The sequence below is a fragment of the Zosterops lateralis genome, assembly GCF_965231275.1.
Source record: "Zosterops lateralis genome assembly, chromosome: 12".
NCBI classification, from domain to species: Eukaryota; Metazoa; Chordata; class Aves; order Passeriformes; family Zosteropidae; genus Zosterops; species Zosterops lateralis.
In genome coordinates, this window is record NC_139772.1 from 15,552,428 (window position 1) to 15,563,559 (window position 11,132).

The 11,132-nt window shown below is 39.4% G+C and overlaps 1 protein-coding gene across 1 annotated transcript in view; it reads right to left on the minus strand.

Moving 5' to 3' along the window:
• TSHZ3 (teashirt zinc finger homeobox 3) overlaps nt 1-11,132 on the minus strand; it is a 64,325-nt gene that overhangs the window by 6,109 nt on the left and 47,084 nt on the right. The window lies entirely within an intron of this gene.

Consider the following 11,132-nt stretch of genomic DNA (forward strand, 5'->3'; position numbering starts at 1 on the left):
TTGTATCAACCTCAGAGACAGCAGTTCCTGTCTGTCAATTAATATGTCTTATGCTTCTCCTACCCCTAATGCATTTCTTAACAGACAGATTCACAATTTAAATTAAGCAAGCATTTTTTGCTCATTACAGTTTTGAGATCCAATCTTTAATAAATATAGAGCACAACAAACATCAAGAAATTCTGCAAAGTAAAAAAAAATCTCCAGTTAAAATAATTTTTAAAAAATAGATTTTTTAAAGTTTTCATTATTAGTCATGTCACATTTTAGAAGAGATGGTTAAATGCAAGTGATGCAACCTTTGGAAACAACTCATTCAAAGCAATTTGAGGATGTTCTTTATGGGTGTAACAAATGTCCCATTCCCATTTAAACACAACTTCCTCAACAAAAAAGCCCATGCAGAATTATGTCAGGAGCTAGTTCAATGAAATTGGTATGCTGCACTCATTCTTGCTGTATAAATATATACAAGACCTTCCAGTGGACCTTACAAATGTCAAAGTGTTTGCTCTTTAGACTACTTTGTCAATATTTACTCAGCATAAGCTACACGGACACCCAACAGGGATCCTGTCTTTTTTTCCCCTCAAGTAATGCAACTGGTGATGTAAATCTAAGATACTCTTCTTGAATAGGACAGTTGGCAACTGACAGTAAACAATTTTTTTTTCCATGGTGCTTCTATGCTTCTGTTTTACATATACTAAGCCTACCTAAGCTTTTTCCTTTAGGCAAGAAAATTATGGAAACATTAAAAAAAAAAGGAATCATTAACTAATCAAAATTATCTATTTCTACATAATGCATTAATTTGCAGGAAAGCAAAAATAGAATATGTCTCTCTTCGGTGGAATTTAAAATCTCTCACAAAGATAATTATAAACTGAAAAAAAATCACATTTTCAGTACACTCTGTGGTTAAAGCCACCTGATATTTGAACTTCTCTGCAACACATCTGGAAAATGTAGAGTGTTTGTATCTTGAACAACCTATAGCTTGTTTCTTCTGGCAATAGTGCAGAAAGATAGCAGTTTACACCCCTAAAAGCCCTACCTTAACCAACAGACTGAGAAATGTAGAACACTACAGTAGGTATCACACACACAGTATTAAACCTTGCAAACTTCTTTCAGGGAAAATATGTTTAAATGTTATCAGAAAACCACAAGAGACAAAACAACTGTTAAAGTGACAATGAAATCAGGCTTTTAGTTTCACATGGAGTATTTCTTCGTTCAGTTAGGTAACACAAAATATTCACTACTGTTCTTTCACATGGATGAATGGTAGCAAATCTTCCTCCAAGCATGTAAAGTTATAATCTGATCCTCAGAACACAAGTTAAACCTTTGAAAGCACAAACATATCACATAAGAGTAACACATAATAATGATTAAATATTTCAGTTCAGATAAACTCAACACAGAAAATTCAAGCAGCAAGGGTCCTGTTTTTAGAATTTGCAACCACAGAGTTTGAAAGAATTACATTAAAAAAATTTATCATAACATGCTTCAAAGGTGCTGGTACAAAGATCAGATTTTGGAAACAAGTCTACCACTCTAATGAAATAGAGCTGTGCTGTTTTGCTTTATTTTATGCTTTTTCAAAATATTTGGGAAAAAAAGTATTATTTTATGTACATTAAAGACACAGCAGCAATTTGAAGTAAGGTTCAGCATCTGTCCTGCAGATACTTGTAACAAAAGCAATGCACAGAATCGAAAAAGGTGGATTTTCAGAACTTTAGCAAAGGAGACCAAAGCAGCTCAAATTACTCTCTAAAGCTGAAAAATTTTAGATAACTACTGATAATGTGCAGATGACTGACTGTTTACTGCCTCTCTCCCAACCACACCAAATCCTACTGAATAAGGAAGGAAGCATGGCATGAAACCTCTGATTTAGAAACAAACATATACCCTTTTCCTATTCCACCTTGTGGAAACAGATTTTCTTTTACAACTCCTCTTTCTTTGCCTCTGTTTTGAAAGTGCATAATAATCTCCTTTTCACAAAGCAAAGAACACCCAAAGCTATCACCACACTACCTGCCTTGAAGAGCCCTCATTGACCCCTGCAGGCTGGGGTGACACACCAAGGCACTCTCAGTGTCCCTGTCTTTAGTTTTCTCTGGCTGCTGAGCACTGAGTGTGTGCCACCCATTCCCACCACCACATCACAGTCCAAATCCAAGGGCTCCACCCCTGCACACCATGGAAAGCCCTCCTTGGACCCACTGCTCACCAACACAAACAGAGGGCACAGAACCAACTCCCTAATTAGTGTGTTATTCTTTACATTTTCATTTCTCCTAGTGCTGAAGTCTTATGAATTTTGTTTGAACTGAAAGACTTGTCACATTCACAGCTTTTTTAGAGAGTGACTTTTACATTAGGGAAAACCTCCAGCATGCGGCTCATTTAAATGTAAATCTATTTACCTTTCATGCTTTCTTTGCCCTTTTCACCAACTATCAAGCATATTTGCGTGTTAACCAGGAGCTGCCTCCTCTATAGCTGTTCCCCTTCCTAAGCTCAAGTTGTGAAGCCAACTTGTGACATCAGTCTTTGATCCAGAAATGCAGGAAATGAGGCACAAACGACAGTGTGGAATTTAACCCAGCAATCTGCAACTTGGAAAAAATGACAGCTCCAAGGGCTCCTTCTGCTCCTTCCCCTGCAGGGAGGAGAGAAGGGATGAAACCTGGTCTAGTGGAAGGTGTCCCTGCCTCACCACACCTTGTTCAGGGGCAAGAAATGGTCTATATGAGCATAGATAAAGGTAACAGCCTCACTGCACCAGAAATAAGGACAAGGAGGCCCATGGTAAAGAAATTTCTTATTTGGTGAAGTACCTACAGGAAGAGCAAAGAGACGGTGAAAGTAGAGGATAAAATCAGGAGGAGATGGTAAAAAAGTTTTCCACCGTGATTCACTGCCTGCAGGACAGACTGTGTATAAGAAGCACTGTCACCAGCTCATCCTTACTTAGCCATTACCCTATTATGTAAAAAAGACAAAAAAGGCTCATAGATCCCTATTTTTCAAGTGTGGAATAAATGTTTGAACAGCAGGGCATCTGTAAAACTGTTCTTCAATGCCTCAACAGCAAAGTCTGAGGGGAAAAGAAACAACTTTAAAGGCAATTCTAGTGGCAGAAGTTAATAAGAGTGGAAATGAAAGAAATTAGGCAGTTCTGGGTTTTATTTTTTCTGGAGAAAAAAAGACTAAAAAAAATCGCAGTTCTCAAAAAAGTGTTTAGTTTACATCTCACAGGGCACCATAACCCACAGGAAATTGCCTGCAAATTGAGCACTGGTGTCACTGTGACACAGTATTTGACAAAAAGTGGAAAGCTGTTGCCTGGAACGGCCCTCAAGTTTCTAGAGAAGAGGATATCAAAGGGGTTCAGAAACATCTTGCAGGTACAGCCACACAGAGGTTGAGAAGAGACAGTTCCCTCATTAATATTTGTTATAATTATTAACTAAAGTGCTAGGTAACAATGAAATTAACACATTTGATATCAATATATAACAGTAAGCTGTGGTATAATGCAATTTATTTCCACACAAGAGGGAATTACCTTCATAACTGAGATATGGATCATTTCTTTGCCAGTGGAAATAAATTGTGATCCATCACTGTCCAAAATGATCTACATATTGCATAGACAGTAATAAACTCATATACCTGGCTCTGCACAGACACCAGGGATCTACTGCATGAGAACAGAGAGGTATCAGTGTCTCCAGAGGCAGGAGAAGGCCCTGTGGAGCCAAAGCAGCTGTGCCTGCTGGTGTCCTGGGCTCACCACAGCTGCCACCTGCACCCCGACTGCCGGAGCTCCTCTTCAGCAGAACCAGCAGAAACAGTGTGGTTGTCACCCCCTGCACGCCAACAGCCCCCAGGGAATGGCTGGACACACATCTCCTGGAGATTGTTTGGAAACACAAGACCACAGCACTAAAGGTGTAGTTTGCTGCTCTCCAAAACCCAATCATATGCACAATTTTTCCCTCATTTCCTGAAAATAGCGGCTGAGACCATATATTTTGGCTTGGATGTATCCAAATATTTCTTTTCAGTACTTTTGAAATTTCTTGCTTTAATTATGTTTTTTCTTGCCAGAATTTTTTCTTTTGTTTTAATTAGCTCACTGGGGGTATATTTAAACTAGTATATATGCTGTTTGCTTGAAAAGGAACAAAACATTCCAATATTGTTCTCACATTGAAAAATACTCAGCTACAAAAGATTATCAAAACCACTCAGTTCCTTGAAAATATTTTTGCTTTAACCAAACAGCTTTTTATTAAAAAAAATAGATCATCTTTGTTATGCATCACTCAAAATCATCAAGTAATACTAAGGGTCATCTTCTAAACCCTTTAATTTTGAGTTCATTGGGAAACGAAACTTCTTACTGCTTAAAAAACCTGAGCCCATCTACATGTCACACTTGAAAAAAAAAATAACAGCAGAATGAGATCAGGAGCAGAAATGCTGCTAATACTAACAGGATCAATATTATATTCCCAGTAAAAAAGAAACAGGGGAAAAGGATCATATTAGGTCATAAAGTGGAGCAGTAAGTTGGACTCTGGCAGAGAAAGTCCCTCTGCACCCTGACCCTCACTCCTCATTCCATGGCACTGCACAAGAGGTGGCTCCTGTCACTGCCCCTGCTGCTGGCAGTGCACAGCCTTTTCCTAAATACTTCTCTCATTCTGTTTTAAATCACACACCAGCCACCTGAGAAATTAACAGAATGGTTTTTAATATTTAAGTAATTTTTGAAAAGACCTGAGTCCCTAGTTTTGGTGGGACCATTTGGAGTTAAGAGGTAGCTCAGTCCAACATCTGTGTAGAGAAAGCCAACAGAGGAACAGCAGCATGGAGATGATCTGACTGTGCCAATGAACCTTATTCACAAAATTAATGAGCAGAGGCAAGAGAAAACTAGCTCAGTGGATGGAGTCAATCAAAGACCTAATGCAAATGAAGGCATATAAAAGAGTTATATTAGTCTGTTAGAAAACTCCCACTCCACAGGCCTTCCACTCACAGCAAGAAAGGCAAACATTTCACCCACAACATGAGCTATTTCTATACTGAGACTAACTGATAATTCCCATGTAACTGAAATTGTATTTGAGGCTTCACTCCTTGGCAGAGATGCTGGCATATTCCTCATTAGGCAGTCAGGACGGGAGGCAGGAGTGACTGCCCTGTTTACAAGAGTGGCAAATGACAACAGTCTCTAAACGGGCATGGCAATACTGATTACCCAGCACCTTGACAGGGACATTATTCCTGTTAGAAAGGTCAAAGGTTCTGTTTCATAGAGGCAGGACTGTCTATTATGGGAGAGAAATGTTATTTCCAAGTGAAGAGGTCAGCACTTCTCTGGCACGTCGGCTCAAGCCCCTGGTACCTCGCACCGGAGCGCGAGCCCACTGCAAGACGGATTATTGCCCACTGGCAAGGTCAAGAATATTAATTTTGAACATATTAATTTGATGTGATGTGCATGATTAATGCTTGTTTAGCTGGATTTTTTTGTGTGTTGATAAATCTGCAGCCTTTTCATGCAGTTGAGAGTGTAAGATTAAGTCACTGGGAAGTGGTGTGGATGGATGGGACATTGGATGCCAATCGAATGGGTGGCTATCATTAGGCACTAAAAACTCTGAAGTGTACTTTGTTTGTTCCTTCATGAAAATACTGCAGCCGTCTGCCACAGAGAGCTCAGAAATAGGCCAGAGGAAGCTAGCCAGCTGCTCTGATTCAGCATCCTGGACTGGTATTACATTTGGAGAGACTTCAGAGAGGCCAAATCAACTGTAAGTGTTACGAGATGAGAATTACATGGGCAAGGACACACAGTGAAGAGATGATAACAAGGAATTAGTCTATATGTCATTATAGTGTGGGCCACCTAAGCACAGAACAAAGCAATTTTACATCAGGCACCTTCTCCTCATGTCACTGTATTGCAAACTCCCCTGGGTTTTGTGTAGTTTAAAGGAATATACAGGACTCAGGTCTCCTGTTCACTTTAGACTTTATGGTGCCACAAGAAATGTGTCATATAGGCCATTTACAAATAAAGAGAGAAACATTCAAAAACTGCTACTAATTCTGATGAGGGAAGGATTTGTTTTTCTGAAACCAAACACTGTTTAGATGTTTCTTAAATGACCAAGTGAAAACCTCACATTTACATATTTTCTCCTTTACTATACACCTGAAAATACAGCATACCCTAATATGAAATGATGGCTTAGAAACAGCTTGGCACTATTGGACAGCATCATTTAACTGAGGTGTCCGAGAACTTCAATGAGTGCTTTATTTTTCACATCAGCCTGTGGAAGAAACATTCTTATCCACAGATTACAGCTGAAAACCTGGAAAGAAGTTAAAAGTTAATTGTCTGGTGCTAGACAAGAAGACAAGTGAAGGAGCCTATTACTCCTGTAGGTTAATATATATAATTCAGCTATTTACACAAAACATGTGAAGATGATTTAAGTTTGTTCTGTTCCTATGTTTCCTCACCGTGTGTTTAAGTGAATACAATATAGGTGTATAATTGAAAATAATTGCCAGTTTTCAGCTGGAACAATTATTTCACCCAGTGAAATACCCACAGGTGCGTGTACTCAGCACAGCCCAGAGCCTGTGGTTACAGATCTCCTGCGAGCCAAGCTGCTGGGATCCAGTGAATGCTGAACCTGCAGACTGCCAGCAAACTTCTTTTCACAGGGGGGAAAATGGGGAAGGCTTCTGATGTATTGTCACAACTCTCCTCTGGAGAGCTCTCTGCTCCCAGCACACAGCAGGACTCAGGTGCACTGTGACACCCACTCTGCCAGACCTGGGCTGGAGATGAACATGACGGATCATCCCTCCCTCCTCCAAAACTGCACCCTGCCTTGATTTCTCCCTGAGGCCTGAATTCCCTGAATCCAATATGCTGAGCACCTTGGTTTTCTAAAACCTGCTCAAATTACCCACCCTTGAAACATAACACCACTGTTTTCTGATGTGGGGAGAAGCACCTGATCCCATCACACCAAAGTGTGCGGCTCTTCTACGGGTGGAGTTCCACAAGGATTAGTCTGAAATCTGTCTCACTTGAAGAGTTCACCTGCAACCTTCTACCAGAGCTTCTTGACAAGGAGGGATCCAAACATTAAAAAGCCTTGGTTGAGACCTGAGGTCCAAGTTACTCAAACAAATAATGAACAAAGCCATGATGATTTCTAGAGACTTTCTTCAGGTATCATTCTTGTAGAGTCAGGAGTGAATGACATGCTTACCAGAAACTTCACAAGAACAAGACTTTGGAGCCTTTCTGGCCAGGAAGAACAGACTTTTAAGGTGTTGGACCTAAATTTGCAGTCACACACACACAATATAACTGACTGCCTAAAGCACTACAGCTCATGTTCCACTCTGTGTGCCCATAACTGGTCACCAGAAGCAAGGCAGGGCTGACAGTAATCCAGTGGAAGTGCTGAGAAAGGTTATGGACTGTCACATATGGACTGACAGAAGGACCTTCCTTGCTATGGTATTTTGTGGAATCCATCTCCTTTCCCCTTTGCAGTCTGGGGGAGTAGAGATTTGAACAGCTCCTATGAGCCTAGGCCTGGAATTTCTGGCTGATCCTGCTGAAAAAGGAGAAAAAAAAACCTCCTTGGCCTCCCTGCCACCACATAACCAGCCATTCACAAGCACCACTAGGACCAGACCAGGTAGGTAGATGAGCAACAGAGACTGGGAGCCCTCGGTGGGAATTCGCAGCTGCTCTTCGGTTTGATTCAGTGCAGGGTCTTGTGATCCCATTTCATCAACATTCCTGCAGTACCCTCCTCTTCCTCCCCTCCCCACCCCTCCACCTTCCCTGGGAAAGGCTGCTTTTCCTCCAAGTACACCAAAGTCACAAATGAACACCATTCCAAGGAGCATGAAGCTCCTCATTGTCCATGTCCAGTTAAGGGTCAGCTACCCAGCCACAAAGGGAAAACACCACCAGGGGTTGGGGAACAGGCACAGGCTGGTGAAGCATCAGCTCACAAGCAGCCCCAGAGTTTCAAAAATTTCATATAAACTTCACTAATTCAGTGACCAAGAGCATTACTAACAGGAAAAAAACCCACCTATATTTGCTGCATAAATTATTCAACATGAATAAATGTGATCCTCTCTTAAGTTAGACAAAAGTGGTTTTTCCTTGGTTTCCAAGGCAGTTGCTTGGTGTGAAGTACTACAGACTTGCTAGAGAGCAAGCACACATGATAGTGGGAGTCAGTGAAATAGGAGCTCAGCAGCAGAGAAAAAAGCTCCATGTTATGCTTGACCCTAATTGTTCTTTGGACTCCATAGAATTTTTATAAGCACAGAATTACTATTTCCTCAAAAGGACAAAAAATATTTACCAGAACATTCAAAGAAAAAAAAAAAAGTTTGTTTTGGGGGCTGTTTTCCGTTTTAGTTAAAAGTCACTGTCAACATCCTGGCAAGACGAAGCCAAATTCTCTGTATGAATTGGTACCAAAATACAGAGTGACACAATCTCTGCTTGATACCAGACATTTGGGTGGCATCTTTTAATCACTGAAAAGCACACAGGGCATTCCACAAACTAATAGAAGATTCACAGCCAACTCTGGGATAAGCAGCCATGAGCATAGAAGTTCTCAATATGGCTCTAATAGCTCGTAATTATTATAATCCTTCACTGAGCAAACAGATGTTGTAAGGGAACTTCAGTTTCTTCAAATGCAGTAATCAAACCATTCTGCTTCTGCCCTGCCTCTTCTCAGTAAATGCTTTGTATAGTGGAGTGGAAACAGCAAATGTAGTGACAAAATGACCATTTAATTGTCACAGAAATCTGTTTCTGAACAAAACTGATGTTGTCATTTCTCTTTATGCACATTTCTCAGTCTTCTGATTATGGTTTAGCCAGTTTTTTACACCAAGGGAAAAAAAAAATCTTGCACCTTACTTTCTGTTATCTTCCCACACAGTTAGTTGTTCCTGATTTGTCCACATCTTACAAGTTTTACAGTAACTAGAATTTGGTGCTGTATTTGTGTTTAGCTGCATTAATATTAACACACATCTCTGGAGCTGCCACCTTCACTGCGAAACTTTTTAAAATCAAGTTTTCACCTAAAATGCTTCAGTACATTACAGTGAGTCATTCTACTTGGTGATTTATTTGTAAATAATCATGGCTACTTACGACATTCAGAATGTACCAAAAGACCTTCAGCCTGATCCTTCATTTCGTTGCAAACTTGCATCTCCCATTGAAGCCCTTTCTACAGTAGTTTCAATAGCTATTTTGGCTGCAGTGCCTCCTTACAATAAATTCTATACATCTGTATGAATGGTATAGTAGAAATCCAAATTATTTCAATCACAATTTCAGCTATTGTGAACTTGTGCTTATAATGAAGTTCCTCTATTAAGAAAGGAGCTCAGTGTGGGCCAACAAAGCTTTGTGTCCTTTCACAGTTGCTATTCAGCCCTCATTTAAGAAAAACAACTATTGACTGCAATATGAATCTTAGGACTTGAAACAAGCAGAGATTCTCAGGATTACCTCTACAAGATGGCCCCAGCTTGTTTTGTATGTGGAGCAAAAAGAAGCATTGAATATTCATTTCGCTCATTTGCTAACTATACTAATATACACTGTTGTAAATGAGTCTCTATCTAGCAGCACCTATTGAACAGAAGGGTATTTGAATAGGTGGGGTTTGCTATAATGCCACACTAAGATAATGTGCTAGAAACAAATGGTTCACTGATTCCTGAATAGAAAATTTGCAGGAAAACCCTGAGAACTAGGAGACGAGGGGGAGGGGATTAAAATGTCGTTTCAGAGCCACCAACCAAACTCCTGTCATTTTTAAAAGATGTTCCTGTGGCACAGTATGAATAGTTTATAGCCATGATTGTGAACATTCAATGTCATATAAGAAAAGACACTTGTCAAGAGCCTTTCCCTTACCAGCACCCTCATCATGACCTGTGTTAATGAAGTTAATTGAATTTAAGATCAATAATGGTTAATTATTGCAATTTGACATTCTGAGATAAATGGCTTTAAGACAGAGAAATGTGTGTGTATGTGAATTCTCTCCAAAGAAGGTGAACACATTACAGCCTAAGAGGGATCACACAGTCCTTCCATTGATCCTGGTACAATCTGATCGACCTAATCCTCTGATGAATGTGGGCTTTTCACAGCTACAAGTAAATGCTCTACAAGACTACTCTAACCCTTGTCACTGACCAAATCTATATGAGCTGTACACTAGAAATCTATTGAGATAGATTAAAGAACTGCTGTAGAAACAAGAGATGCTTCAATAAAGATGAAGGTTTATTATATTGACTATTAATGTTACATGCAGTATGTAATTATGAATGCTTATGGATCATAAGAGTTTAATTTTGGTCAGTCAGATGTAAATGATCATAACTGAACAATAGTATTAAAATAAAAAAGGAACAGATAAAAAAATCCAACAGGCATGTTGAATATCATGACTCAAGAGTGAATGCTCAACAAGAGAGAGATTTTAAAATCATCCTTGAAATGTGCACGAAAATGCTCATAGACAGGTATTTATTTCACCCATCAACCTACTTCATTTAGGGTTTTTTAAGTTTACTTTCACAATAGTTCCTCAACAGGAAGACGTTTTTCAAACGTGTTAGTAATGATATTCTTACATGAATACTGAACAAGTTAAATGACCACTTACAAGATTTATAATGACAAAGTAAATGTCAAGGAAAAAGTATTACTGATTGCAGAGCACTGACAATAAAAAGCAGCTGAAGAGTTCTGTCAAAATGTAAGATTATGCAAAAACACTATTGAGAACACTGCTAATCATCTGCTCTTGTCAATTACTTGAAGGGTATCTGACAGCATATTTACATTAAACACATTTCAGTAGTGAAATCCTTAATGCTGTATCAGAATATTTTCATTATCATTAGAAATCCTTTAAAAGTCCTTTTGCAGCAGAGCATTGTAACAGCAATGATGTAATATCTCTCTCTGTATCAGGTGGGGGTTTCTATTTCAT